The 12,332-nt window shown below is 37.6% G+C and overlaps 1 protein-coding gene and 1 long non-coding RNA gene across 4 annotated transcripts in view; both read left to right on the forward strand.

Annotated features, from left to right (window-relative positions):
• LOC111752972 (uncharacterized) overlaps positions 1 to 8,907 on the forward strand; it is a 55,029-nt gene extending 46,122 nt beyond the window's left edge. For 2 of the 3 annotated variants that reach the window (XR_002787824.2, XR_002787825.2), the window contains one exon: positions 1 to 8,907. This exon is cut by the window's left edge. This is a non-coding gene — a long non-coding RNA (uncharacterized LOC111752972). The other variant, XR_010321815.1, reaches the window with a different exon arrangement.
• The window catches only part of GRIP1 (glutamate receptor interacting protein 1), a 793,654-nt gene that overhangs the window by 72,420 nt on the left and 708,902 nt on the right, over positions 1 to 12,332 (forward strand). The gene's annotated exons all lie outside the window — the stretch shown is intronic.

The following is a 12,332-nucleotide window of genomic DNA, read 5'->3' on the forward strand; positions in this document are numbered from 1 at the left end:
CTAAAAATGAGAAGAGAAACTATATATACATGCTGTGCCCTGAATCATGAACCCAATTAATCATATATGACTGTTATAATAAAAAAAAAAAAATTGTTTCTTCTTTTAACTGATTAACCCAGTGCCGTTGAGTTTATTCCCACTCATAGTGACCCTAGAGGACAGGGTAGAACTGCCCCATAGAGCTTCCAAGGAGCACCTGGCGGATTTGAACTTCCGACCCTTTGGTTAGCAGCTGTAGCACTTAACCACTACACCACCAGGGTTTCCATTTTAACTGATTAGAGAATTTTAATTTACTTTATAGCATGAACTGCCTTGTGGAAAAGACCAGTGTTATCTCTTATTTAGCAGATTGGATAACAGAACCTTGGTGATGTTACATATTTAGGAAATTTGCCTAATAAATGTGAGATAATGTGCTACACCAGGATCCTAATGTTCCGGTCTTTTCTACTGTTGATGCACAAGATTTACCAATTATTCTGTTGGTATGGTTTGTGGCAGTGTCTTGCTTATGTTCTTTGTAATATTTAGGTCAGTGAATTGCAACATGAAGATTTGCTGATTTAAATGCTTTGCTTCAGGTTGTCTTCCATTCTTGACAGGTTTACAGTTTACAAATACTACATGTCAAGTAGGAAAAAAGAGTTATGCTATAATTCTTTTGGAATTAGGAGTATTGGTTGCATCTGTCATTGCTGTAAATAATAGTTAAAGTACTGTATTTGTTTTTAGTTTGAATCTAATACTGTTCATTTAATGTGTAGTACTTCCAGGATTCTACACCTCACAATTCTCTTGATTTATAATTTGGTACATATTTTCCTCGGAGTTTTTTTTTCCTTATAGTCTTTGTAAAACTTGATCATTTATATCTCATGTTGAATTTTGCTTCACTTTACACTGGGTGAACATACACATTTATCCAGGTGAGACCTTGTACAAATTAGTAGGGACAGTGGACGGTTGGAGCCTGCTAGGGTGTGACATGCACAATTCACCCATGAAAACTGCAGAGCGAAGAAAGGAGGAACTAGGTTGGTTGGTTGTGTGGATGTGTGAAAAGCAAAAGGTCTGTATGAGGCAATCACAGACTTCAGGGCAGCCAGAGGTACAGTGGGATGCAGGTGAGACCATAGCAAGTCATGGAGGCTTTTGGGAGAGGGATTCTTGGGAGAACACATGTGTGGCCTAACCCAAGGGGGCAGCTCTCTTCAGCTCCAGCCTTTGTTTACCAGATTGGAATGCAAGCTCAAATAGGAATGCTGGGTCTTCTTTGTCAAGAGAAGTCATAGAGGCAGATATTTAGGTATTATCCTGATTATTAAGTTTTGGTAAGTAATTAAAAAACTTTTTTTTTTTTTAAAACACCACAGAGGATTACACGTGTGAGCCAAATAAAGCTTGTCTGGTCCGTGGGTCACGAGTTTGTGATTGAACGTACACTGATTTAATGTACTGATCAGTGTTACCCCACCCTGGGCTCTCATGGAAAATATTATTGCCACTCTTTCCTCAGTTATTGCAGCTGTATCTTGATTCTTCTTTCTCTTTTATTCCTCTAGTCTGTGGGAGAGAATTTAGATAGCTCCCCAGGCCTCAGTGTAATTTATGTTGGGAAGCACTGGTGGAGATCTGGCTCTTTCAAGGCAAATTGCTGAGCTAGAGCAAAATCTGAAGAGATAATCAGAACTCTTTTCAAAATTCTCTGGCAGGGACAGAGCCAGGATAAACAAGTAGAGTTAGAGATTGATAGATTGAATTAACCAGGAAGCATTAAAAAAAAAAAAACACAGGTTCAGGCAGCCTGACATCAGTGCTGTGTGAAGATGATTCTAGAATTATGGAAAGATTAATTTCTTCCACAGTGTAGGATTGTTTGATAAAGTACAGGACACTCAGTTAAATTTTAATTTCAGATAAACGATGAATAATGTTTCCATATAAGTATGTCCTATGTAATATTTTTTAGTGTAAGTATGTTCCAAATACTGCATGGAGCATACTTATACGAAAACATTATTCATTATTTATCTGAAATTCAAATTTAACCTATCATCTTGTGTTTGTATATAATCTGGCAACCTCACACCAGGGGCCTGGGGCAAAATCTAGAGTCTAGGCCAGAATATTCAAAATTCCCAAGCTACATAAAAAAGTTGTATTAAATTCTTTCAACAGTGTTTGGACTGATTGTCTGATGTTGCAGTATCCTTATAAACTTGCTGAATTTTAAAATGCCCTTTACTAGAATGGCTGCAGGTGAGGAGGCAGACCAATCTAAATATATGCAAAGTTAACATGGAAGTTTCTAGAAGAATACAGTTTGGCTATTTGTCCATAATGGAAGGCTCTCTGAGTGAATGACAAAGATGCTTTGGAGGCAGATAGAAGTTATTGCTTAGACATATTACAAACACAATAGTGGGGAGAGTGATTAGATATTAGTGGTTTTTTTTTTTTTTTAATATCTAATTCCTGTTATTTGGCTGGAAATGAAAGATTTGGGGAAGTATAGATAATTCCTAAATATTATGTGTACCATAGAAACATAGGATTCTTTTTTTTATTTATGGACTATTAATAATTGAAAATATATGGTATTCCTCTTGCCTTCCAGTAGTTACCTAATTTATTTATAAAATCCTGTGCCAGGCCCTGAGGAGAAAAAGAGATGTGCAAGACAGATTCGCCTTCCCCAAGATGTCCTAGCCTAGTTCAAGATAACAGAATAAATGTGGGAAAAGATAGAGTAATACACATATAAATGCATACTGCCACGTGGCTTGTTATCTAGTGAGGTAGATAACAAAGTTTTTGAAATCAAGAAAGAAATGCTTGAGCTCTTGAATCTGGAAAAAACTTCGCGGGAGGAGGAAGAAGAGTTGGGAGCTTTGAAAGGAAAATGGCGAGAGAAAAGTTAGGAGTGCAGCAAGGTATAGGGCATGAGTTTGGGGGAATAAGTGTCCACTTTTTTTCTAGTGCTTGTGACCACCTATTACTGTGAAAACATCTCTGGTCATGGCCACAAGTTAACAGAAATTGTGAGTAGGTATTTCTATGATGTATAATTATATCTCAATTCTCTTTTTTGGTGGTGTTGTTCTTACTGCTATTTTTACTTTAAGTCCTCTTTTGTATTTTTTTCTTTAGCTTTCTCTTTTTGCTCTTATATGTGCATTCACTAGTTAGATATTTCTGTACTACACTTTTCCTTATTAGTGGTTAATGTCCCTTGCCACCATCTTTATGACCTTTGGTTGTTTTCAATGTTCACTTCCTTAATATTCTCATTCTTGAGTTATAGTGTTGCTTTGTTTCTTGATGACTTGGTCAAGAGCTTCATTCAGTAAACAAACAAAAAGTGTATTTGAGTACCTGTTATCTAGAGAGGCAGCAAAATATAGTGGTTGAGAGCATGGGCTATGGAGATATGCTGCTCAGGTTTCATCCTGATTCTACCACTTACTAGCTGTGTAACCCTGGGCAAGTTATATAAAACCTCCCTGGGCGTTAGTTTTCTGGGCTGTGAAATAATATAGTACTACCTCAAAGCTAAGTGAAAATTAAATAAGATAATCTACACTTTGACCATGGCAAATTGGTATTCTATTATTATTGTTATTTGCTCCACTGAAGATGTGGGGTATGAACAAGACTGAAAAACTCTCTGCAGTTCTGGAACTTTTTTTTTTTTCCTACTGATATAAGTGCTGGAGCCCTGGTGGTCTAGTGGTTAAGAGCTCGGCTGCTATCCAAAAGGCTGGCAGTTCGAATCCACGAGCCGTCCCTTAGGAACCCCATGAGGCAGTTCTCCTCTGTCCTGTACGGTTGCTATGAATTGGAATGGACTTCATGGCAACCGTTTTGGTTTTTTGGGTTTAATATAAGTGTTATGAAGAAAACAGCCTAATGTGGTAGAGACCATGCGGATGTGAGGTTTGGGCAGCTTTGGATAGGTAGTCAGCAAAGGGTACATTGAGGAGGTGTCATTTGAGCCAAGACTTATATGAAGTGAGCAGAGAAATGGAGTTATTGCTGGAGGGCACTGTTAGGGATTGAATTATATCCCCCCAAAATGTGTATTAAGTTCCTAGCCCTTGATAATAGGGTTTTTCTTGTGTTATGTTAATGAGGTCATGCCACTGTAGGGTGGATCCTAAACCTAATCACTTCTGAGTTATAAAAAGACAGGAATAGATACTGAGACACATACAGGAAGACTGATGCTATATGAAGATTGGCTACAAGCCTGGGAACACAGAGGAACCCAGGAATGCCCAGGGCTACTGACAAGGGAAAAATTAACAAAGCTTAGTCTCTGTCTGATTTGGACATTTAGCATCCAGAAGTGTGAGTAAATAAATTTCTGTTCTTTAAAGCCTCCTGCTTGTGGTATTTGTGCTACAGCAGCACTGGGTAACTAAGACAGGCACTTATGACCTAAATACCTTTTAAAAAAACAAAAAAGTCCATTACAGCATGCTGTAATGCTGGTAGATATGACCCAGCAGAGAGGGAGACATTGATGCTACAGGAGAGAGAGGGAATAATGGCATAAGTGCTGTGTCTGAGGTAGGTGGAGGGCATGGGATCCAGGGCACAGCTGAAGAGCTTAGTCTTTGTTAGGAGCTGGGACTTTTCTTAATTTGTTAAAAAGAGAAGGTAGAACATGGGCCCAGTGCAGATGGGTGGGCACATCTGGGAGTGGGAAGATTAGAGGGCTCCTGTTTCCAGTTGTTTGATTTTCTCTGTGAAGAATGAGGCAAGGTCTTAGGTTGAGAGGAATGTGTGTGTGTGTGTGTGCGTGCATGTGTGTGCACATGTGTGTATGTATGTGTGTATAAGGGGATGGGAGGGGTGGGTGGGCACCAATTTTGTAGGTTTGAGGAGAGAAAAGAATGTGGGAAGTAAACTTATCAGGGATATGTAGTGGGATTTCCAGGCATTTTTAGTGCTCATTTTAGATTTGTAGTCATGAATTTAAAATGAGACTAGTTAGCATGGTTGCATGCATAAACAAACATTATTCTCAAAAAAGTACATGAGTAGTATATTTTCTGAGATTTTCCCAAAACTGAAAAAAATTTTCTCTAACCTTTAAAGAGTAATTGAAACTTTACCATACAGTTATTTGGTCAAGAAATTTTATTCAAAACTCTATAGTCCAGCCCTGTCCAGTAGAGCTTTCTGTGATATAGAAATGTTCTGTATCAGTGCTATCTAATACATTAGTACCCTATAGCTCACATGTGGCTATTGAATACTTGAAGCATGGCCAGTTTAATTTTTTATACAGTATTTTTAGGCAAATAATATGCATCTTCTACTTTTGTTTACCAACTGTGCCCCCCCCCGAGGTATTTTAATAAGTGCTGCTATACCAATCATTTTTTATGAGTTGCTGTAAAAAAAAATTAGTATAGCACGTATAAAAATACCTTGCAGGGGGAGGGCTCATTTTGGTTGAGAATATGGGACTTCCATTAATTTAAATTTAAATAGTCCATATGGCTAGTGGCTACCATTTTGGACAGCACAGCCATAGACGTTACCCCTGTCTTCTGACATTTACTACTGCAGAAGAGAATCCAAGTTCACTCTGTCTTGATTTAGAAATGACGAATATAGTTTTAAAAATATTTTCCTGTAATTTGCTGAGTACTTGGCAATTGCCAGTCCTTTTCCAGGTTTTGAAAGTTTTCTTTTAGTATATCTTTTGGAACCTGTGCTATGTGATTGACAAAAAAATACAGGCTGTGCATACTTGGATTTATATTCCAACTCCACAAATTAAAACTCGGTGACCTTGGAAAAATGCTTTAACCTTTCTCAGAATTATTTTCCTCCAAGGGTTATTATCAGATCAAAATGGAGGATTCATTCATTTTCCCTGCCCTGATCAATTCATTTGCATTGGTTTCTATTTTGAGAATACCAGTTATTCATAGGCAGGATTTCTGATAGTATCTTCAAAATGACTGTCTTCAGGTTCATTCTTTTTATCTATTCATTCCTGGGACATTTTCTCAAGTTTGTTATTTATCCTTCTTATTCCATTTTCTGTTGTATAAAACTTGTGTCTGGTGTGAATTTAATTTTTTCTACTGTATTCTTTGGTCCTCACAACTGGACAAGTAAGCAACATCATGATAAACAGAAAATATTGAAGTCGTCAAGGATTTTATTTTACTTGGATCAACAGAGATGTATTCCATTGGGTAAACCTGCAAAAGACATCTTTAAAGTCTTAAAAGGTAAAGATGTCAGTTTGATGACTAAGATGCAGCTGACCCAGTCACCTCATTTTCATTTGCCTCATATGTGTGTTAAAGCTAGAAAATGAATAAGGAAGATCGAAGAAGAATCGACACAACTGAATTGTGTTGGCAAAGAATATTGAATATACCATGACTGCCAGAAGAAGGAGCAAATCTGTCTTAGAGGAGGTATAGCCAGAATGCTCATTAGAAGTGAAAGTGGCGACACTTCATCCTGCTTGCTTTGGGCATGTTATCAGACGGGACCAATCCCTGGAGAAGGACATCATGCTTGGTAGAGGGTCAGTGAAAAAGAGGAAGACCCTCCACAAGATGTCTTGATACAGTGACCGCAACAGTGGGCTCGAGCACAACAATGATTGTGAGGGTGGCGCAAGTCCGGGCAGTATTTCATTCTGTTGTACATAGGGTCACTCTGAGTTGGAGCCGATGGCACGTAACAGCAACCTGACAAATACTGTACTTTTTTATTTTACTATCTGCTTTTCTTATTCTACCCATTCTTATTTAATAGAGACAGTATCTTCTCGAATCCTGGTAGTAGCATCAAACACGTTTGCTCTATGTATGATGTGCCCTGTCGTAAAAATACTTAAGAGGTGGATTTCGCATTAAATTTTTAGGGAAATGTCTCTTGTGCTACAAATTATTTCAACGCATGCTTTTTGTTTTGTTCCCCTCTTTTATTCTTGAATAAATTCACTAGGTCCAGTGTTGGATAATAGTCAAAATTTAGGGATTACCCTTATCTCTCTGTCAGTTTCTTTGTCCAGGGATTGCCAAGTGCATTTTCTTAGTTCTTCTGCTGGAAGCTGTGTGCTTGTTATGGGTTAATTGTGTCAATCTAGCTAATGGTTTTGTATAGTTAGTTGATCTTTTCAAGGAACCAGAAAAGTTTCTGCAGCTGCCTCTGGGTTGTGAACTACAGGATATACCTGGGGTAATAGGACTCAGCCTTTAGAGAGGATGTGATTCAAGATTCAACTGAGTGCAATCTATGCCTACGAAGAAAATGTACTGATGATATTCTTCTAAATTTGAAGATGGCTAAAAGTATCTCAGAACTACCATGAAATTTCTGTCTGTGAGGTCATATTTTGAGTGGTGTTTGAATGTGTCCTCTTTTGCGAAAGCATTTTCTGTTTCATGAAACTGCTGGAATCAAGGCTAAGAGCTCCCATTAGTGTTGTTAATCTGGAATCCAAATTGAGATGGGCTCTGGCTGAATACACCCTCGAGACTTCAAGAATTGTCCAGTTTGACAAATACTAGGTTCTCATTGATGTTGTTAATAATGATTAACATATACTTATTATCACTAAGTATATTTTTAGGTGGATTAAATTATTTTTGCATTGTGTTCTTGTCACCATTAAAGATTTTACTGGCTGTATTTCAACATTGCTATTAATAAATAAATCATTTGGCTTTGTTGTAGTGAAAAAAACTACGAGTCTGTTTAAGTTTAAAAACAGAGACTTTTATTACAGTGAAAAGGCATTTTGCAAAATGGGAAACATAGTGCTGGAGTAATCTGAACAAAGTGCTTCTCTGAGCTGCAGTGTTACAGAGGCTTATGAAGTAAAAAAACTGCAAACAGAAGGATACAGCTAAAGCATTTTTGATTGGTTAACATTTCCAAAGCTGCAGGTTGCAGGGTCTCGGTTGATTGTCCTTACAGGGGCTGGCTTCCTTTACAAGGATGGCTCCAGGAGACAGGATTTTGCCTGACCACTAAAATCACATGTTTCCTGGTGCCTAGACATTTGCAGCCTGTGTTAATCTGAGTTACCTTAGTATCATGGTGATGAATGCTGCTGAAGTATAAAAGTGAGGTTTGTTAAAGGATTAGGGCGATTATAAGTGAAAGTTCTAACAGGTATTCTAATGTTTGTTAAGGAGAGAAGGAAAAAAAGGCTTTTGATACAGAAAAGTTACAGCTTTGTATTTAACATCTGGCTATTTTAACTCTAAGCTGGGCTAGTTAGAATAAGGTTTGGAAAATTACAAGTATGTTTGAGGGAGTTTAAAGGGGATATCTTCTTAGAATTGGCTTAGCCACTAAAATCACATGTTTAACACTATGTCTAACACTGGCATAAAGCTGGATAATCTCTTCTTAACATTGGCCATTTCTAACCACAAACTCTTCCTTTAGTAGAGTAAAAGGAGTAGGCAGGTAAAACTGCAGTTTTCTGTAGAATTCAAAGTTACAGCAGAAATCTGCAGAAGATAGGCTGTATCGTATGTCTTTAAAAACACAAAACTGAGTCACTTAAGACAGGAAGGAATTTTGGCCTTGACCTTAGGCAGAAGCCCTAGTCTGTCAGTAGCCTTAGTTTTGAAATGCTCTTCTCAGCTTTCACAATGTGAATTTGTATATATGTTGCCCTTTACGGAAAAAATTGGTTGTGCCCAGTCTGTCTTCATGTTTCTCTCTACTCTTTCAGTCAGAAATAATAATTATTTGGAGAAATGAATAAAGTATTTTAGTTAACAATTCCATATTTTACTTTGAAGCTTGGTGTTATTTTTTGAAGCCTGATGTTGATTTCCCCTCACTCAACTACATGGAAGAAATATTTTGTTCTTCAGCTGCCTGCTATGACAATGCCTTAGTCTCCCTAACGCGGAAATGGAAATGAATTCACATCTCTAATCATTACTGATTGATTTTCTTTATTGGAGTTTTTTTTTTTTTTTTGGTAGAGCTCACAGAAGTTAAAAGTTGATTATTCATTTGCATGGTTTGTCTTTTAAGCAACCCCTACTACCAAGCCTGTTGTATGTTTTGCTAACATATATATGTTTGGATACTGAAAAGGGTAGATATAATGGTATAAAGTCCCAGTTGACCCATGTTACTATGTGACCTTGGGCAAGCTGTACTCCTTTTCTGAGCCTGGGTGAGCTTTACTACAAAATGGGAATAATGCCACCTTCTCCAGATTGTTGTGAGCCTTGAATGAGCTCATGGCTGTAAAGGTCCTAGTCTACTGTATGGTACACAGGATACTCAACACGTTAGCTTCCTTTCCGTCCTCTCTCTCCCTTCCAGTGGCAGATACTCTCCTTCATGTTAATAGGTTCATATTAATTATCTGTGTATTTTTCAAACATGGTCCAGTGCTGGACCTTGTTTTTAGGTGCTGTTGAGTCTGTTGCAACTCATAGTGACCCCTCTATGTACAACAGAATGAAACACTGCCTGGTCCTTTGCCATCTTCACAATTGTTGCTGTGTTTGAGCCCATTGTTGCATCCACTGTGTCGATCTATCTCGTAGAGGGTCTTCCTCTTTTTTACTGACCCACTACTTTACCAAGCATGATGTCCTTCTCCAGAGACTAGTCCCTTCTAGTAACATGTCCAAAGTAAGTGAGACGAGGTCTTGTCACCCTTGCTTCTAAGGACTATTCTGGCTTTTACTTCTTCCAAGACAGAGTCGTTCGTTCTTCTGGCAGTCCATATATGTTCAATATTCTTTGCCAACACCGTAATTTAAGTACATCAGATTCCTCTTTGGTCTTCCTTATTCATTGTCCAGCTTTCACTTGCATGTGAGGCTATTGAAAATACCATGGCTTGGGTCAGGCACATCTTAGGCCTCAAAGTGACATCTTTATTTTTTAACATTTTAAAGAGGTCTCTTGCAGCACATTAGCCCAATGCAGTACATTGTTTAATTTCTTGACTGCTGCTTCCGTGGGCGTTGATTGTAGATCCAAGTAAAATGAAATCCTTGGCAGTCTTTTCACTGTTTACCATGATGTTGCTTAGTTGTCCAGTTGTGGTAATTTTTGTTTTCTTTATGTTGAGGTGTAATTCATGCTGAAAGCTGTAGTCTTTGATCTTCATCAGTAAGTGCTTTAACTTCTCTCTGCTTTCAGCAAGAAAGGCTGTATCATCTTCATATCGTAGGTTGTTAATGAGTCTTCTCCAATTCTGATGTCTCACTCTTCTTCATATAGTCCAGCTTCTCAGATATTTGCTCAGCATACAGATTGAATAAGTATGGTGAAAGGATACAATCCTAATACACACCTTTGTTGATTTTAAGCCACTCAGTATCTCCTTGTTCTAACACCTGCCTCTTAGTCTGTGTAAAAGTTCTGCATGAGCACAATTAAGTGTTCTACAATTCTCATTCTTCGCAGTGTCATCTATAATTTATGATCCACACAGTCAAATGCCTTTGCCTAGTCAATAAAACACACGTAAACATCTTTCTGGTATTTCTGCTTTCAGCTAAGATCCATCTGATATCAGCAGTGGTATCCCTCCTTCATGTCCTCTTCTGAATCCCACTTGAACTTCTGGCAGTTTCTTGTTGATGCACTGCTACAACCATGGCAGATGAGCTCTTTTATGTTACTGGTTTATATTAATTATCTCTCTATTTTTCAAACATGGCCTAGTGCAGGAACCTAGTAAGTGTTAAATACATTATTTTTACAGGTTTAATAACGTTTCCCCAGACTCAACAAATTGTCACCTCCCTAGGATTCTAGCTTTTTAGAATTTGAGGCTGTATTTCTGTCATCCTTGTTCTGAGCTACACCTTTTAATGACATAATATGAAATATAGTGCTAGTCAGAAATACGCATAAGATAATTTTAAAATAGCACTAATACTTTAATTCCATGAGATGTTACCAAACAATATCTGGCTGTATTTCTTTTATCATTGTCCTTTGGAATTTGTAATTCCCTTGAAATCTTTTTCACTTTTTTCCCCTGCTTCTCACTTTGCATCAAATAGAACTGATTGTATTTATTTTTCCACTTGTAACTAAATTCCGTTAAAGGTGTTAATGCCGTCAGCCAGATGGTGTTGGAACCAGAAATTTTGTTTCCCGCTATCAAACTAATATCTTCCATTATTTTTCTTCCTTGTGTTATGACAATGTTTATTGTTGTTTCAAAGCCAATTTGAAATTTTACTTTAGGAACGTTGTATTTTGATATGACCATTTGGCTTAAAAAAAAAAAAAGAAAGAAAAGAAAAAGGGTTCTCTAAGAGTGAGATAGAGGTTTTCTGTTTAATGATGATTAGTAATAACTTATTTGGATGTATTCGTCTGAGGAACTGAGATGATTTTGCCATTGGGCCATTTCTATAAGGCACAAACAGATGGGACTTATTCCAGCCCTGAAGGTGAACAGACGTCCCCCTTTAATTGCCTAGGGAAGAAGATTTCAGTGGCTGTGGCTCCCTCACAAGGGCACAGTGGTCTTGACTGTTACGACTTCCAAGTTTGTTACTTTTAAACCCGGCCCAAACAGAAAATAAAACCAGCTCGTTGTATTTATTCAATAAAAAGTTCCTATACTGTGCAGTACACACATGGGGTTGCCATGGATTGTAATCTACTGGAAGGCAACTAACAACAACAGTACTGTGCTGAGGCTAACTATTCAGAGTAACAGCAAAGAAGAGAGCCTGCAGTGAGTAAGTATTCATTTTAATTATGAATTTGTGGCAAGCTTACATACAAGAGTATCAGATTAACAAAGAAGTTTAAAAATGTTAGAAATTTGGTAGGAAATTGCCTGTGGCCCTTGGGAATGACAGCTGTAGAGTCAGGATTTTGTGATTCACAGTACAATCTTCTAGAACCTCCTGTCTCTTGTAATCTGTTCTGTGGAACTGACAGTGCCTTTCTTAGAAGGCTGTTGTAAAGATGAAATACAAAGCACTGGCCCAAGGTAAGTGTTCAGCAACTGGTAGTTACTATGACATTTAGTTTCTGAAAATATTTGTAGATGAAGGTTATGATTGCCACTAGTCATCATTCTAGTTCATAGTTGGAGTTAAACATGTTAGCAAATCTCAACAACTAAACATCTTCCATTATAAAGTAGTGAACTCATCCTTCTTTACTGAGGTCTAATCAATTAACATCTCAACAACTGTCTCTTGAATAACTAGATAAATGAACAAACCATATAGTCTAACAGAATTTGAAATCAAGAACCTAAAGTTCCCAAACATGGATCAAAACTCAAACAGGTATTATTAAAAAATACAAGTTCTGGAACACCAGAG

This window comes from Loxodonta africana, chromosome 4 (assembly GCF_030014295.1).
Source record: "Loxodonta africana isolate mLoxAfr1 chromosome 4, mLoxAfr1.hap2, whole genome shotgun sequence".
In the NCBI taxonomy this organism is placed as follows: Eukaryota; Metazoa; Chordata; class Mammalia; order Proboscidea; family Elephantidae; genus Loxodonta; species Loxodonta africana.